Here is an 18,960-nt window from a genome sequence, read left to right on the forward strand (position 1 = left end):
GGAACCCAGGAGCCAGGAGCTTCTTCCAGGTATCACATGTGGGTGCAGGGGTCCAGCACTTGGGCCATTTTCCATTGCTTTCCCAGGCCACAGCAGAGAGCTGGATTGTACTCTCCCAAACTTCTTCATCCTCCTCATCCACTGAACAAATGTGCTAGACCAGCACAGAGGAAAAAGCAACCAACAGATGGTAACTTTTCAAAAGAATAATTTAAAAATACTGCAGAGCATGTGACTCCACTCCCTCCTGTAGGCTTGCCTTCCTACTATACTGAAAGAGGTTTCCCGGGGACACCTGCTTTGGTCATCCAAGCTGGGATCTGTCCTCCCATTCCAGTTCGAAATACTATCAACAGAAGAAGTTTAATAAAATCCATTCTCTGTTGTTTCTTGTATTTGTTAAATGCCCTACAGTATTTCCAGTCACAGGGTGAGAAATAAAAAAATTAGAATATTTAGCTTAATTCCTTTGCAGACTGAGATTGTCTTTCCTTAGCATTGCTCTGTTACCAGCATTTGGTGATTAGCATGTAACAGAGCACAGGAACATCTAGTGAAATGAATGCGCAAGGGAAGGATTCTGAGGGTCCCCTGGCCTGGCTTCCTCTGGGGGCCAGGACTGGGGTGGGGTCGGTGAGGACGGGAGACATATGGGTGGGCCCACGAGTAGAGAGGCTGGGCCGCATGCAGGGGTGAGGCTTGAAAGGTGGCGCTGTTTGGTTCACTCCCCATTGCAGTGAGGGGCCCAGTCTCACCTCAGGCTTCTGCATTCTATTGTGTCTGGAAGACCAGAGTTGAGATTTACCGAAAACATGGCATGGGCATGGACACTCATCTCGTCCTTGCAGGGAGGACTTTTCCTTGCTCTTCCATTTCTATCCCAGAATGCAGTAGGGCTGGGCTCTCCTGAATTTCCTTCATCCCTAACTGCCTGGATGCGGGCTGGTCGCTCCTGAAGTCTCGCGATGTGCAACCTTCCGCGATGCAGCCGCCTCAGAAGCTGCGGAGTCCTGGGTGCTGGAGGCACGTTTGGAGTTGGACAGAGACAAAAAGCAGGCAGTAGCAGTCCTGCCAGCTCTTTAAGGCGTCACTTGGCCTTGGCGGTCCGGCCTTTGACGTACCTTAACCAAAGCCTCGGATGTCAGTCTGTGGGGAGACACCAGGAGCTACGGACAGGATGGGCCCTAAGACTGGAGTGGACAATACAGCAGGAGTTCTGTCCGCTCTACCGCTCAACTCCAGGAATGGGCTGAGGGCCCGGACAGAGTCACCACATGGGCTCTGCCAGTCCCCAGAGGGTCCAGTGCTATGGAATGCCTGCGCGGGCCAGCAGGACGGTGTCCATCGTCAGAGTGCCAGTCCGAACGCTAGGTGTCGTCCTCCCAGGAGCAGGGCCTGCACGGGAGCTCGCCAGCCGCCGCTCGTGTTCAGAGGAGCCAGCAGGTGCTTCCGTCCCATTGCCTGAGGGACCGGCAGAGTCTGGTAGGAGTGTTGCTCCCGGTCTGGAGCTTCTCCTCACTCCTGTACTGGCGTCTGTGGCAGGGTGTTACAGCTTGCGGATGATTTTTGGTGTCGGCCAGAAGTCTGTTTATAAGGAATGGTTTACCTGGAAACTCTGAGGCCTAGGGTCAGTGGACAGAGACAAGGCCTACTGCTGAGGGTGGAAGCAGAATCTTTGGTCATGACATTAAGAGCCAGGACGGTAAGACCAAGGCCTGTTCCACAGGCATTTTATAGGGCACAGAATCTCAGACAACTACTTAGAGTAATGTGGGTATAGAGATAGTCACACATTTATTGAGGGCTGGTGTTCTTTGTTAGGTAGGAGTTGTTAACTGTGAATTCTTAAGAAGTGGAAAGGAATCCTTTTTGTGATTTATTTTTATTTTTATGAAAATATTATTGATCAAATTCACAGGGTCTGGAAAATAGAATTACTGAGAACAACTGTTCTTAACATTTTGATGGCTCTTCCCAGAACTTGCTTTTTAAATTTTTTTTAAAGATTTATGTATTTATTTGAGAGGCCATATGAGATATATATATATATATATATATCTTCCATCCGCTAGTTCACTCTCCAAATGGCAGGGCCAGAGCTGCGCCGATCTGAAGCCAGGAGCTTCTTCCAGGTCTCCCACACGCGGGCAGGGACCCACACTCTTAGGCCATCTTCCACTGTTTTCCCAGGCCATCAGCAGGGAGCTGGATTGGAAGTGGAGCAGCTGGGACTTGAGCCAGCATCCATTTGGCATGCCGGCACTGCAGGTGGTTGCTTAACCTGCTATGCCACAGCATCAGCTCCTTGTTAATTTTTTTTTAATGCTTGTTTACTATCATGTGCTTAAAAAGTACTTTCATGAATAATATTTTTATAATAGCATGTTAAGTGATAGAATATTCTTCCTTTTGTTGGTATTTGATTCGTTTCTAATTTTTAGAAACAATGTTTTGCTTACCATATTTGTTAATAATTTTACTTGCTTATAACCTTATCCCATTCCAGACAGGATAAAGGTTTCCTAAATGTTTGATCATTTCCTAACCTAAGGTTCTGCCTGTTGCCTACTACTTTTTCTCCAGCTTTCTTAGATAAGCTGTAGACACATGTGGTTAGCTATTTCGGTAGTGAATTCTCTGAATTTTAAGCAACTGAAACTAACGGCTTGTTCATCCTCATTGTAAACTCTTCCAATTTTAAGTAGTTCTTCCTTCTCCTATCTACTCTTCCTTTTATATTCCCATAACCAAGTAATAACACTGGGGCATATAAGCAACTAATGAAAGTTTTATTGTACACTACTTCTATTTTCCCCAAAGCTAGTCAGCTACTCTATGGATAAGAGAGAAAAAAACACTGGGCAGAGAAATCTAGAATGCTCCCAGTGTACCACACAACCCCCACAGGGACTTTAAGATCTTTCAGGTAAAGAACTTAATTTCAGGGGGGCGGGGGGAATGGTGCCATGGCATTAACAGGTAAAGCTGCCGCCTGCAGTGCTGGCATCCCATGTGGCGCTGGTTCAAGTCCTGGCTTCTTTACTTCCAACCTAGCTCTTCATTCTGGCCTGGGAAAGCAATAGAAGATGGTCCAAATCCTGGGCCCTGTGCCCACATGGGAGACCCAAAAGAAGCTCCAGGATCCTGGCTTCGGATGGGCCCAGCTCTAGCTGGTGTGGCTGTTTGGGGAGTGAACCAAGCAGATGGATGACTTTTCTCCCTGTCTCTGCCTCTGCCTCTCTGTAACTCTGTCTTTCAAATAAATAAAAACTTTTAAGAAAAAAAAAACCTTAATTTTGAAATGAATGTTTTATTATGTTAGTTGTGTGTGTTCACATTCTGAGTCAAAATTTAAACATTCCCAATAAAGTTAAATGCCTCATTTCAAAACCAAAATATCCCATTCCACATCAGATTTTATATTTACTTATTTGCTATTTTTATCTACATAGACTCTTGGTTTCCCTTTGATTCAATATAACCTATTGTTGTCAACATTTATTTTGATGTCACAGATTTAGCTACTTACTTCCATCTGACTTCTATATTTGATATATTGCTATCATGTGTCATTATGTGACCAAAAAAAGATGTTTCACTGATTTTTTTTTCTTGTTTTTTTTTTTTGTTTAAGTGATTTCTTTCATTTTTACTTATTTACTTCCTTTTTCTTTTACACTCTTTTTAAAAATTGCTTAAGGTAGAATGCTAAGTTCCTGGTTTGAGAACTTTGTATTCTAATATAGACACCTAGAGCTAGAAATTTATCTCGACTGCTATAACTGTATCTCATAAATTTCACTGTTTTGTGTTTGCTTTTCACTCCACTCAAAATACCTCCCAATTTTCCTTTAGAGTTCCTCATTAATTCTAAGATTACATTTAATTTCTAAATATCTATGTATTTTCACACTTTTTGGTATTGATTATAATACTTCTTTTATTATAGGAGGATATACTTCATCTAATTTGAAGTTTTAACTTTTTTGTGATTTTTTTCTTAATTTTGGCCATGCAGTTGTACCTTCTATTGATTTGGGATATATGCTACAGATGTTAATTATGCCAAATAGTTTGCTACTATGTTCAAGCCTTCTATGTCCTTACTGCCCCTTCTTGAAATAAACTATGAGGCAAGAAGGCGGAATAGGAAGGGAGCACACTGATAATCCGGGAAGAGACAGTTTAATAAAAGTGGAGATACTGCAGGTTCAAGGAAGAGTGGGGGAAGAAACAGCAAAGGAAACTCTTCCGGAACTAGTGATTCTCAGTGGACCTGCGTGGAGAGCGTGGGAGCCCAAGTTCAGGACACCAGCGGCAGACTCAACACACCAGCGCTGAAACGCGAGCTGAGCTGAACCTCAATAGCCTGAGACACCAGCAGGCAAGTGGAAAGAGGAGATTAGTGGGAACGAGGCTTGAAACTCCGTGGGGAAAAGTTCACTAGGCTAACTAGAAGAGAGAGAAAGAGGAAAAAAAAGTGACCGATACGGACACGAGTTTCTCTCTCTCCGCTCACCCCTCAAAGGCGAGCAAGACAAAGAGCAGCCACCATTTTGGACATACCTCATAAGCAGGGTGACCTCAGGTCTGCACCGGCCCTGAGCCTAGCAGAAAAACCTGACTCTGGGGGGGTGAAATAACAGGAGATTAGGATCTAACTTGGCAACCCAGTGGGAGACTACAGGAGAATTGGAGCCCACACTGAGGGCAGCAGAGATTGCCTGTGTGGTCCTTGGGAAAGAGCGTCTAATCTCTGGCTCCTGTGGGTATATCATTCGCCTGCTAACTACCTCCAATTCCATTCAGCTGTGTGGAATTACTTCACTTTTGAATCAAAAAAAAAAAAAAGAATGAAAGAAAGAGAGATTTACCACACCTAACCTGGGAGTGTCACCTTTGGCACACCCTCAACCCTGAGGAACCAAACACAGCTCTCAGGCCACACTCATCTCAAGCCTCTAAGGCTCCATCAAAAGCAGACAGTCCACTTAATATAGAGCCATAGTATAACAAGAAAAAACACCACAGTGAAGAAACCAAATATCTCCAACATGCCAAACAACAAATGCAAAAACCAAGGTAACAAGAACAAGGAAGACACTATGACACCCCCAAATGAAAAAGACACCCCAATTCAAGGTTATGAAGATGATGAGATCGAAGAAATGCAAGAAGCAGATCTCAAAAAATTGATAAGAACATTAAGAAGTTCTCAAAAACAAATTCTTGAACTACAGAAATCCTTCATGGACAAGATAGAAAATCTCTCTCGTGAAAATGAAATATTAAGGAGGAATCAAAATGAAATGAAACAACTAGTAGAACAAGAAACTGTGATAGTGACAAGAAATCATAATGAAATGAAGAATTCAATAGATCAAATGGCAAACACATTAGAGAGCCTTAAAAACAGAATGGGTGAAGCAGAAGAGAGAATATCGGACTTAGAAGACAGAACAGGAAAGGAAACAGGCAAACCAAAGAAAAGAAGAAGAAATTAGAAATCTAAAAAATATTGTCAGGAATCTACAGGATACTATTAAAAAACCTAACATTCGGGTTCTAGGAGTTCCTGAAGGCATGGAGAGGGAGAAAGGATTAGAAGGCCTTTTTAGTGAGATACTAGCAGAACATTTCCCAGGTTTGGAGGACAGAGACATCTTAGTACAGGAAGCTTATAGAACCCCTAATAAACATGACCAAAAGAGATCCTCACCACCTCACATTGTAATCGAACTCACCACAGTGAAACACAAAGAAAAGATCCTAAAATGTGCAAGAGAGAAACGCCAGATTACTCTCAGAGGAGCTCCAATTAGACTCACAGCAGACTTCTCATCAGAAACCCTACAAGCTAGAAGGGAATGGCAAGACATAGCCCAGGTACTGAGAAAAACTGCCAGCCCAGAATATTATATCCTGAAAAGCTCTCATTTGTGAATGAAGGTCAAATAAAGACTTTTCATAGCAAACAGAAATTGAAAGAATTTGTTGCCACTCGTCCTGCCCTGCAAAAGATGCTTAAAGATGTGTTACACACAGAAACACAGAAACATGGTCATCAATATGAAAGAAGGTAAAGGAAGGAAACCTCACAGCAAAAGATCACAGGAAGCTCAATTTCTCTTTGACATAGAATTAAAATCTGATTCTCTGTTAAAGCAATGTGTTCAAGTAATCTATTATGTTCTCTTGATGTCTAATTGTTCAAAAACAGCTGAATTTTTATTAAGAGCTATGGGTTATTTAAATATGTGCTTATTTTCAAAGATTTGAATAATCACCTGTAACAATGATCAAATTTGGTCTATGTTATGTCATGATTTTAAGGAATCTTTTTTTTTTTTTTTTGACAGGCAGAGTGGACAGTGAGAGAGAGACAGAGAGAAAGGTCTTCCTTTTGCCGTTGGTTCACCCTCCAATGGCCGCCGCGGTAGCGTGTTGCGGCCGGCGCACTGCGCTGTTCCGATGGCAGGAGCCAGGTGATTCTCCTGGTCTCCCATGGGGTGCAGGACCCAAGGACTTGGGCCATCCTTAAGGAATCTTATTTCAACCAGGTATTTTGGATTTTGAGCCTTCTTGGCATTCTTGGCAGACATTCAAAAAATCAAAGTTTCAAACAATCTGGACTCTAAAATTTCCAGTAAATCTTGGACTTTGGTTTTTCCAGTTTGGGCCCAACTGAAAAAAATCGAAGGACCTATGTCTCTCATCTTATAGAGACACCAACTAATCAGGCTATTTGGATTATACTAGAAGTACTGTCAAGATATGATGTGGTACTAAATTTTAAGTTTCTATAATGGAAAATGCTATTAATATAAATATTTGAGAATTAAAAAGTCTAATGATCTTGTGTTAGTAGACATGATAGTTATCTAAATGAGAAAGCCCCAGAGACCTAAAGGGTTAAAATCCTACAGGTGCTTTCAAAAATACTGTGAAGTAAGCAAGTGCCTCTTGTTGGTTGATGAGTTTATAATTTTAAACATGGCAACTCAAAGTCTTTTGTCATGCACAGTTATATATGATTCGCTGCTCATAAAACTAAAGCGTTGTTGGTTCTGTGTTTAGCTGGGACTAGAACTGGTACCCATATGGGTTGCCAGTGCCACAGGCAGGAGATTAACCTGCTGCACCATGGCACAGGCCCCTGCCTTATATTTAAAATAGGTTCTTAGGAGCCAGATCTGTGGCACAGTGAACTAGCTGCCAAATGCCATCTGGCATCCTATACTGGAGCAATGATTTGAGACCCAGTGGCTTCTCTTTTTACGCAGCTCCCTGTTAATGTGCCTGGGACAGCAGAAGAATATGGCCCAAGTGCTTTTCCTCCTGCTATACAAGTGGGAAACTGGATGGAGTTTTGAGCGCCTGGCTTTGGCCAGGACTAGCCTTGGCCATTGTGGCCATCTGGGAAGTGAATCAGTGGATTGAAGATTGCTCCCTTTCTGTCACTTGACCTTTCAAAACTAACTAAATAAATAAATAAATAAATAAGTTGTGTTTCTTGTAGGCAGCATATAATTGCCTTTTAACTGAATCTGACAGTTTCAAGGTGTTCAGAACATGTGATAGGCACATTAAGGGCTTCCTAAAGATGTCCAAGCCTAATTTCTGGAATCTGTGATTATGTTGCTTTACACTGCTTAAGAAAATTAAATTTCCAGGTGGGATTCAGGTGGTTTATCAGGTAACCTTAAAATATGGGAGATTTTATGGCATTGTGGTGTAGCCGGTAAAGCTGTAGCAGCTTGCAATGCTGACATTCCATATGGGCGTTCATGCAAGTCTCTGATGCAGCTCCCTGCTAGTAACCTGGGAAAATCAGTACAAGATGGTCCAAGTGTTTGGGCCCTTGCCACCTCCTTCGGAGACCAGAAAGAAGCTCCTGGCTCCTGGCTTGGGCCTGATGCCACACTGACTGTTGCAGCCATCTGGAGAGTGAACCTGCCAGTGGAAGATCTCTCTATCTCTCTCTACCTCTTAATAAAAACAATGCAGTGATTGGCCTTGTATTAAATATTTGCTAATTCCTAAAACAAAAAAAAATGTTGACATGGGGATAGAGATGTTTGATTTTCCAGATTAGGTTATAATTTGTTTCTGTGATAAGAAGGGCATTGGATTGAGTGCTATTCAAGAAAAAATGAAGTAGATGTTCAAAGTTCAGATTTGTTGCATGGAAAAATATGCTTAACAGATAAATACTGGAGTTCTGTTTGTCTAACATTCTCCTGAGATAAAATATCAGTTTCTTTAGGACAGTCTTTTTTAAGATTTATTTATTTATTTGAAAGTCGAAGTTACAGAGAGAGAGGAGAGGCAGAGGCAGGTGGGAGGGGTCTTCCATCTGCTGGTTCAATCCCCATTTGGCTGCAACGGCCAGAGCTACATGGATCCAAGCCAAGAGAAGAAAGAAAGTGGACAAGTAAACCAATAAATAAGAATACAACTGACCGGCGTAGTGGCTCACTAGGCTAAACCTCCACCTGTGGTGCCGGTACTCCGTGTTCTAGTCCTGGTTGGGGTGCCGGTTCTGTCCCAGTTGCTCCTCTTCCAGTCCAGCTCTCTGCTGTGGCCCGGGAGGGCAGCGGAGGATGGCCCAAGTGCTTGGGTCCCTGCACCCGCATGGGAGACCGGGAGGAAGCACCTGGCTCCTGGCTTCAGATCCGCACAGCGTCGGCCATAGCAGCTATAAGGGAAGTGAACCAATGGGAGAAAGACCTTTCTCTCTCTCTCTCTCTCTCTCTCTCTCTCTTTCTTTCTCTCTCTCTATTTATAACTCTGCCTGTCAAATAAAAATAATTTTTTAAAAAAGGGCTTATCCTATGATTCAGTCATTCCATTCCTACCTATTTAACCAAGAAAAAAGAAAGCACATATCCAAACACATGTACTTACACATGGATGCTGTACTTGTATATACATACTTACTTGTAATAGCCAGAAACTAGAAGCATCCCAGAGGATAAATGCACAAGCAAATGTAATGTTCTATTCTCTAGAATATTACTCAGTAATCAAAACAAAGTATGGGGCGGGGAAGCCACGGTGGCGCACTGACTGGAGACGTTTGCATCCCATAACAGAGTGTCAGCTTGGGTTCCAGTTAATCCACTTCTGATCCAGCTTCCTGTTAATGCACCTGGGAAGGCAGCAAACAATGGCCCAAATACCTGGGTTCCCCTCACTCACATGGGAGACCCAGATAGAGCTCCTGGCTCCTGGGTCCAGCCTGGCCAAGTCCTGATTACTGTGGGCATTTGGGAACAAACCAGCAAATGAAAGCATGTGTTCACTCACTCTCCCACCCTCCCTCTCTCCCTATCTCTCTGCCTTTCAAATAATAAATCCTTTAAAAGAAAAATAAGTATGAATTATACACACTATAACAGAGATAAATCTCAAGAGAGATGAACTGAACTACAACTGTGCAGAGTAAAAAAGCAAGACCCATGCATCTCCCGCCCTCACACACATCGCCAAAAAAGACTTTGCTTAGCACTCATAGAAAATTCTAGAAAAGCAAAAAAAAAAAAATCAACAACAACAAAAAAACATACTGGGGCTGGGGCTGGGCCTGTGACGCAGTGGGTTAAAGCCCTAGCCTGCAGGGCTGGTTCAAGTCCAGGCTACTCTTCTTCAGACCCAGTTCTCTGGTGTGACCTGGGAAAGCAGTAGAAGATGGCCCAGGTTCTTGGGCCCCTGCACCCACTTGGGAGACCTGAAGAAAGCTCCTGGCTCCTGGCTTCTGATCAGCTCAGCTCTGGCCGATGCAGTCATTTGGGGAGTTAACTAGCAGATGGAAGACCTCTCTCTTTCTCTGGCTCTACCTCTTTCTATAACTCTCTTTCAAATAAATAAAATATTAAAAAAAAAAACCCTCGGCCGGCGCCGCGGCTCACTAGGCTAATTCTCCGCCTTGCGGCACCGGCACACCGGGTTCTAGTCCCGGTCGGGGCACCGATCCTGTCCCGGTTGCCTCTCTTCCAGGCCAGCTCTCTGCTGTGGCCAGGGAGTGCAGTGGAGGATGGCCCAAGTCCTTGGGCCCTGCACCCCATGGGAGACCAGGATAAGTACCTGGCTCCTGCCATCGGATCAGCGCGGTGCGCCGGCCGCAGCGCGCCTACCGCGGCAGCCATTGGAGGGTGAACCCACGGCAAAAGGAAGACCTTTCTCTCTGTCTCTCTCACTGTCCACTCTGCCTGTGAAAAATTTAAAAAAAAAAAAAAAACACCCTCATACAGACAGAAAACAGACCAGTGGTTTTCTGGAGTGAAAGACAAGGTGAGAGGGAAGGCTTTCAGAAGAGTACCCAGATGGGCTGGTGCCATGGCTCAACAGGCTAATCCTCCGCCTTGTGGCACCGGCACACCGGGTTCTAGTCCCAGTCGGGGCGCCGGATTCTGTCCCGGTTGCCCCCCTTCCAGGCCAACTCTCTGCTATGGCCCGGGAGTGCAGTGGAGGATAGCCCAAGTGCTTGGGCCCTGCACCCCATGGGAGACCAGGAGAAGCACCTGGCTCCTGCCTTGGGATCAGCATGGTGCGCCGGCTGCAGCGTGCTGGCTGCGGTGGCCATTGGAGGGTGAACCAACGGCAAAGGAAGACCTTTCTCTCTGTCTCTCTCTCTCTCTCATTGTCCACTCTGCCTGTCAAAAAAAAAAAAATAGAAGAGTACCCAGAAACATTTGGGTGTGATGAATATATTCATCATTTTGTTTGAGGTGATAGCTTCACAGGTATACAAGGTCAAACCTTACCAAACTGTACATCAAAACCATACATAATTGTTGCATGTCAGTGACATCTCACTAAGGCTGTTTAAAAATTTCTGAGTGGCCAAGTAAGAAATGTTGGTGCAGTGGATAATACACAATATAAACAGGAGCAGTTGGATGGAGAGTACTAAATGAGATGTGGATTGCATTTATAGACTATCTCAAAATTCTTGGCTTTTAGGGCACTCCAATAAATTGGGTAGTAACAGAAGAGCAGAGCGGAATATCAGAAATCCCAAATCATGTTTAAGTGATAAGGAATGGGAGTTAAAAATTCAAGACACTGGAATAAAGAATGATTAAAAGATCCTGAAAAGAAAGGATAGCAGGAGAGGGGTGTGAAATCTAGAATATAGGTGACAGTATTGTTGTATTTAAAAAAAAAAGTTTTATTTATTTGAAAGTTAGAGAGAAAAGAGAGAAAATCTTCCATCCACTAGTTCACTTCTCAGACGGCCCTAACAGCCAAGACTGAGCTAGGTCAAAGCCAGGAGCTTCATCCAGTTGACCTCCCACATGGTTAGGAGGGCCCAAACCATGGGCCATCCTCCGCTGCCTTTCCCAGGCCATTATGGCAGGGAGCTGGATGGGAAGTGGGGCAGCTGGGACTAGAACCTGGGCCCATATGACATGCTGGCATCATAGGTGGCAGCTTTATCGGCTACACAACAATGCCAGCCCCATGCTCTTTGACAAGACAGACACATCCCCTGTTAGAGTGAATAACCAGAGTAGTGAGAGGGTGGGATTTAATAGTACAGGGTCTATAAATGCAGTACAAGAAGCCGGAGGAAAATGGATTGCATTATCTCTATGGTCTATTAAGGAAGGTCATTGTCTCAGGGCAGATATATGATACATATCAAACCCGTGATGATCTTAAAGGTTGAAGGACATAAAGAACAAAGCAGCTACTACAACAATTGGGAAAATGCACTTTCCAAACCACAGCAGATTACTGGGTTCAATTCAGGTTGACGATCAATAATGTTTAGTGATACCTGCCAAGTTCATTCATCTTCTATCATTCATCTGCTCCATAAATGTTATCCAGGGTAGGGGCTCTGTCAAGCTGTGATGGAGAAACACTAAGCAAGGCAGAGACATCCCATGTGCCTGCAGAAGTGTGTAACAATGAACTGAGAAGGGAGATGAATGACAGACAGAAAAAGTCAACAGATTATAGCTCTAAGTGAGATCAAACTCATACACTACAGACTTCCAAGCAAGTGAGCCAGGAAGATAAAAGATACACTTGTAAAATGAAATGTCAGAACTAGTACCAAGGGTTCTTCTGGTGGTAAGACCCAGGGCATGACCTTGATAGCAGAGAAAGTATCTGCTTCTTGTATCCTACTGCTTATTGCATTTAAATCAACCCCCTGACATGCTCTGTACCTCTGCCCATCTAATGCATTGAATTGCAGTCCTTGGCTAAGCCTAGCACATTGGAATATCCCACCAACTCTCCAGATATGCTACAAAGGAACAAGGTTTCAAGCCAGCCTCTCCTCTTCACGACCGCACCATGCAGCAAACTCCTATGATGAGAACCTTATTCTCCAGGCCTATGGACCTCTCAATTTAACACTTGACTACACACTGGGTAAGGCATCATATTGTAGTTGCCGTCAGGCATTCTCTTTGCAATCATATTACAAGCTTTGCATAAAAGGGAAATGGGTTTTTTTTTCTTTAGGAACACACTCAACAGCCATTTTCCTCAAAGCACTATGTTAATTGTTGTATCTATGTTTCTTTTCTATTCTCCAAGATTTAGTTCCAAGCTACGTATATAAAAGGATTTAACAGCTACCTCTCGGCTGACAAATAAATCTAAAGAAAATAAAAAAACAAACAACCAAAGACAGCATCTAGAGAAGCCTCTGGAGATAGGGGAAGTGGTTCAATAGGTTTTTTTCTGGAAATTGGTGCACTTTGATCTAGCTTGAGGAAACAAACAATTCAGAACAATACCTGCAAGTATTGTTTCTCTAGCAGACAGTTTTGTGAGTTCTCAGACATGTCTCAATATGCCACACGATTGGAGGGACTGGTGCTGGGATTCTCCTAGATACGACAATCTAGAGGTGTTCAGGTCCCTTGCATAAAATGGCACAGTGTGCAAAAAACACAGAACCTGCACACCTCCTTCCAACACTTTTAAAGTCATCTCTACTTATAATATCTAATAAAATCTGAGTATTATGTAAATATTTGTAATGCTGTATTATTTAGAGAATAATAAGAAAAAAGCTGTACATGTTTAGGACCTACATCATCTTTCTTTCAAATATTTTCAAACTCTAAGCAACTTCACAGTCTTAGAAATAATGATCTAGAGACTCATAGCTCAACTAAATACTTGCTTGACTTGATCCATAAAGTAAGGAAATCACTTTTTCTTTAGACATAAAAAAGGCCTAATTCCCTTCTTGAAGAAAATATACAAGTATGCGAACAATGTAATTTTAGATAGATAGCATGACTATCTCACATGGTTGATAATTGAAACACTTAGCAACCCCAGACAAATCTTATTTAAATCCAATGTTTAGCATAGCATATTACTGTTCATGATATAGCAAACTTAAAACATAGCTAAAATGCAAAGTTGCACACATGTAAACATAAAACACTACCATAATGCAGAAATGTTGGGGCTAGCACTGTGAGGTATTGGGTAAAGCCACTACCTGGGACACCAGCATCCCATCTGGGTGCTGGTACAAGTCCTGGCTGCTCCACTTCCGATCCAGCTTTCTGCCATGGCCTGGGAAAGCAGTGGAAGATGGCCCAAGCCCTTGGGCCACTGCACCCACGTGGGAGACCCAGAAGAAGCTCCCGGCTCCTGGCTTCACACTGGCCAAGCTCTGGCCATTGAGGCCATTTGGGGAGTGAACCAGTGGATGGAAGACCTCCCTCTCTCTCTCTGTAACTCTATCAAATAAATAAAAAAATCTTAAAAAGAAAAAAAAAACAAAACAGAAATGTTGGTTACTATCAATATTAACAAGCTGTCATTTACTGAGTCAGCCAGGCACTATTTAATCTTCACATCCTTATTATAACAGTATTATCATTAAACTAATTTTATAGATGACAAAACTGAGGTGTTACAGAGTTAGGCAGACTGTTCAAGGCTGAACAAGAAAACCTGAACATGGAATCAGTTTGCCTGACTTTTAACCAAACTTCAGACAATTCCTTGGCACTTAAGAACTTTCACAGAGATGATATAATGAGCTCTGACTCCTAAGTCAAACGTTTCCTGCGAAGTTCCAGATAACAAATATTTTAGGCATTGTGAGCCACAGTCTGTCAAACTCCTCCACTTGGCAACCACAATGCAAATGCAGCATGGAAGGAGCAGGGCTGTGTTCCAATAAAATTCTCTTCACATAACTCAAACCCAAATTTCCTACAGTCCTCAGGTGTCACAAAGTATTATTTTGACTTTTTAAAAGCAATTAAAAACATAAAACCCATTCTTAGGTCACAGGCCACACAAAACAAAGAGAGAGGCCTTACATGGCCATGAGCCATAGTGTACTGACTACTGTTTTAATATTAATAAATACTAACAAAATAATATAAACATACTATTAAACATGAATAGTATTTTTAAGTAATGAGTTTCTAACAATTATGTCTGCAATTTCTATATATATATAAATATTTAGAATTACCTTTTCTCTGATACCACTTTTAACTTGCTCATCTTGAGTTACTTCATTTCATCATTGCAGGTAATCTGAAAGAAAAATGTTAATGACATTAAACACTTACACAACTGTGTTTTCTATTTTTAAGATGTCATAAAAGCTAGGCAACGAAAAATGTTCATTGCAGGCAAATCAGCCAGGAGGACGTTAGCAAAATCCTGGTGCTACAGAATAGCAGTTTGTCATCTGCTGTTAGGAATTCTTTTGATACATTCTTACTGTTCTAATATTCCACCTTAAGGTACTTGAACAAACCACTGCATCCTGTGATTACTATACTTATTGTTTGCCATTCATACAATGGCCAAAGACTGGTAAATAAGTATGATTATTTCTATATGAGAACACTTTCAATTAGTAACAGGTTGATTCAACAGAGTAAAAAATATCTATATCATTATCTTGCCGAATGTACATAATACACATTTTCCCTCCATATTTAGAAAATACACTTTGTACACTTTAAACAACCTTCAATAGCAAGACACACAATTCTTATTATTGTTCAGATTTATTTTCTATTCACCAAAAAATACCCTGAATGTCTTTTACTTTTATATAGCAATGCTTAGAAAAGAAGATTTTTGTGGTATCACTGAAAAGTGAAACAATGACACTGTTTTTAGTAATGCTATATTTAAACCAAAACAAACATGCAAAACAGCAGACTCGAAATGGCTTAGATTCAGAATTTTTTCTGAATCTGTAATTTTTCTTTCAATAAGGACTTTTCAACAAAATATAACTCAAAAGCAAGGGAAATAGGTATTTAGGACCATGCACACAAATTAGGACATTTTAAAGTCCATGAGGAATTTTACACTGCTACTTATTCTTTCTTTTAATAGACTCATCTTTTCAAAGTGACTACAAATTCAGACTAACTTTTCCCAGCTTCTAAATTATTAAGCATCACTATATACCTAAAGGCAGGGGGGAAAAATCATATGTGCTTTCAAAAGCACTATTGCTGTCATAAACAGAAATTATGTCATTTCTACTTGTTAAGTGCTAAGACTTTCTCTAAAACTACATTAACAGCACATGTCATGAAAAGGTCACTGCAAATTTTACTCGAACTATAAAGGCTAATTTTGGGTACTTGCCATAGCCAACTCTATTTCAACAGTTAAGAAGTTATTCAAATTTGTAAGTCACAATACAGGTTAACCACATTCTCCTCTCCCTCCAGAAAGAGTGAAAAAAAAATAGCAGACAGTAAAGAAATAAAGTTCTGTTTAAGTCCACAGTGACAAAAAAGAAAAGTAAGGGGCACAGAAGAATGGGTATTCTGTCCAGAATCCAGAAAACTGAGACTCCACGAACTCAGGAAATGTCCAGGACAACAGAGAAAGAGACCATGAAACAGAGATACCTAAAAATTTCTGATTGAAAATAACTTCTTAGCTCCTTCATATTTCCAGCCTCACCATTATGGAAAATTCTCAGCCACTAAATATGTAACTCCTGGCAAACAATTTTCACTAATGAAACTGACAACCTCAAAGAATTCTACTTTCTGGGACTTTTAGAGTTAGCTGGGAAAAAAAAGATCAGCTTTCAATCCTATTATCCTAGGGCTAATCCACTGTGTCCTACATCTTTCAATTGCTGAAGCTGGAAGCCAGAGCACTTTAGAGTAAATAAAAAACTCCCTTATGCTGTGAAAGTCTGTGATCACTGCATTATGGCGTAGTAAGATCAGGCACCTAGAAACAGAGGCCTTGCATCTCACCAAGTTCAAGGCTTTGCCAAGCAAGTGTGATAACACAGGGACAAAGAAGCTGCAAGCGTAAGCAGAGGAGTGATTACAATAACCAACCACTAAATTCAGACACAATCTACTCTTTCCACATCATTGGACTGTTTTCATCACCATAAAATCTGTCTTAAAGAGAAAAACTTTCTTCCTCCAACTGCCCCTATCCAGCTGGAGTCTCCTTTCCTCCTGAAAGCAGTTACTCACACACAGTGTCCACAGCCCTGTCTTCCCCTCTCTAGAGAGCACATTACAGGCAGGCTCTGCCCACGTCAGTCAGCAACCAGCGACCTCCTGTTACGAAACCCAGTTAATGGTCCATGACCATTACACGTCTCACACGTCCTACCAGCAGCAGCAAACACACACTCTTCCTGCAAACACTCTCTCCTGGCAGTAGTCTGTTTTCTGCCTACCGCACAGGTCACTTCAAAGTTTCCTCTACAGAATTCCCAAGGCTCAGGTCCTTCTTGTCCTCTTCTACCTACAGTCTATTCCCCAGTCACATCCTCCAGCTTCCTGACAACTCAAACATCTCCACCTGGATCTCCTAACAATATTATCAACTCAAAATCAATCCAACAGTGCTCCACCCCTAGCTCTTCTGTAGTCACAAACCATCCTCTCCCCAGCTGCTCAGCCCAAGACCTTGACTACTTTTTTGTCTCCTGCCGCAGACCCACACCAATCCATCAGAAAGTCCTGACTCCCACTACTTTCAAAACATACTCAGAATCTCATCACCTCACTACCTACTAACCACAGTCAAGCCTTCTGCCTTTGACCCCCCTACATTCGATTCTCAATACAACATCCTGAGTGGCCCTTTTAAAACTCTGGAGGAATAGGGAGGAAAATACTTTAGTGAAGGTATGAGAAGGTGGAGTCTTTGAGAAGAAGATAATTGGGTCATCAGTGTAGAGTCTTCATGAATGGGATCAATTCCCATAAAAAGAAAACCAGAAGATCTGGCTTTCCCCTAGCAAGAAGGAGCCATGTGTGAACCAGGAATGGGCTCTCTCCAGGCACCAAATCCACCAGAATCTTGACCCTGGACTACAAAACTGTGAGAAATAAACTTCTGTTATTTATAAGCTACCCATTCTGTGGTATTTTGTTAGAGCACCAGAAGTGGACTAAGACAACTGGAAAACTGTTATCACTGAGTAATTGGTTATATACTATGATTACATATCAAAATCAATTTTAAGGGAATAGTTTCTATAAACTTACAAATGCTTAATATATGCCCCAATTATACCAAATACATCAATCCTATAATCTAATTCATCCCAGACTCTTAACAACTTAAAAATGCATGGCTGGCGCTGTGGCATATCAGGTAAAGCCACCACCTGCAGCTCCGGCATCCTATATGGGCGCCAGTTCGAGTCCCGCCTGCTCCACTTCCGATCCAGCTCTCTGCTATGGCCTGGGAAATAGTGGAAGATGGCCCAAGTCCTTGGGTCCCTGCACCCATGTGGAAGACCCAGAAGAAGCTCCTGGCTCCTGGCTTCGGATCGGCACAGCTCCAGCCATTGCAGCCAATTGGGGAGTGAACCAGCGGATAAAAGACCTCTCTCTCTCTCTCGCAGTCTCTCTCTCTCTCTCTCTCTCTTCTTCTCTGTGTAACTCTGCCTTTCAAATAAATAATTTTTTTAAAAAAATGCAACTATAATGGATTCATTTCATTTCCACAGTTCTAAGCAAAAGGACTAAGAAATCCAAAGTTCCTGATATATCCACCTAAGAAGTCCCATGATAAAACACTTGGCATTTCAACCCTTCCTACTTGACTTTTTAATATTTTTTTCAAGATTTATTTATTTTGAAAGTCAGAGTTACAGAGAAAAAAGGATAATAAGAGATGTTCCATTTGCTGGTTCACTCATTTATTGCAACATTATTTGCAATGGTCAACATATGGAAGCAATCAGTGTTCATCAATGGATGAGTGGATAAAGAAAATGCGGTATATGTACACAATGGAATACTATTCAAACATTAAATAAAAGTACAAAATCCTGTCATTTGTGACAACATGAATGACCCTGTAGGATATTATCTTCAATAAAATAAGTCAGGCACAGAAAGACAAACACCACAGGATCTCTCTCACATGTGGAATCTTAAAAAGTTGATCTCGTGGAAGGAAAGGTACATGGTGGTTACTAGAGGCTGAGAAAGCCGCAGGGAGTAGGGGGATGTGAGATGTAGGTTCAAGGATACAAAATTATAGTAGATTGGAGGAATCAGCTCAGGAGACCCATTACACAGCATGATGACTATATATGATAATATATTGTATACTTGAAAAACACTCTGGATGGTAAATGTTCTCACCACAAAAATGATAACTACATGAGGTAATGTATTTTTTTTAAGATTTACTTATTTATTTGAAAGGCAGACTTACAGAGAGGAAGGAAGAGAGAGACAGAGACAAAGAGAGAGAGAGATTGCAGTCACTGGTTCACTCCCCAAATGGCCACAACTGCCAGGGCTGGCCCAGGTCAAAGCCAGAAGCCTATAACTCTATCTTGGACTCCTACATGGGTGTCAGGAGTCCAAATACTTGGGCCATCTTCTGCTGCTTTCCAAGGAGCATTGGTAGAGAGCTGGACTGGAAGAGAGCAGCCGGGACTGTAACCACTGCTGGCATCAAAGGCAGCAGCTTAACCAGCTGTGCCAC

The 18,960-nt window shown here is 42.1% G+C and overlaps 1 long non-coding RNA gene across 13 annotated transcripts in view; it reads right to left on the bottom strand.

Moving 5' to 3' along the window:
* The window catches only part of LOC133772010 (uncharacterized), a 216,357-nt gene that overhangs the window by 178,571 nt on the left and 18,826 nt on the right, over positions 1-18,960 (bottom strand). For all 13 annotated transcript variants that reach the window (XR_009867665.1, XR_009867661.1, XR_009867659.1 and 10 more), the window contains exon 2: positions 14,474-14,538. This is a non-coding gene — a long non-coding RNA (uncharacterized LOC133772010). The remainder of the gene's footprint in view (positions 1-14,473; positions 14,539-18,960) is intronic.

The sequence above is a fragment of the Lepus europaeus genome, chromosome 12 (assembly GCF_033115175.1).
Source record: "Lepus europaeus isolate LE1 chromosome 12, mLepTim1.pri, whole genome shotgun sequence".
NCBI lineage: Eukaryota > Metazoa > Chordata > Mammalia > Lagomorpha > Leporidae > Lepus > Lepus europaeus.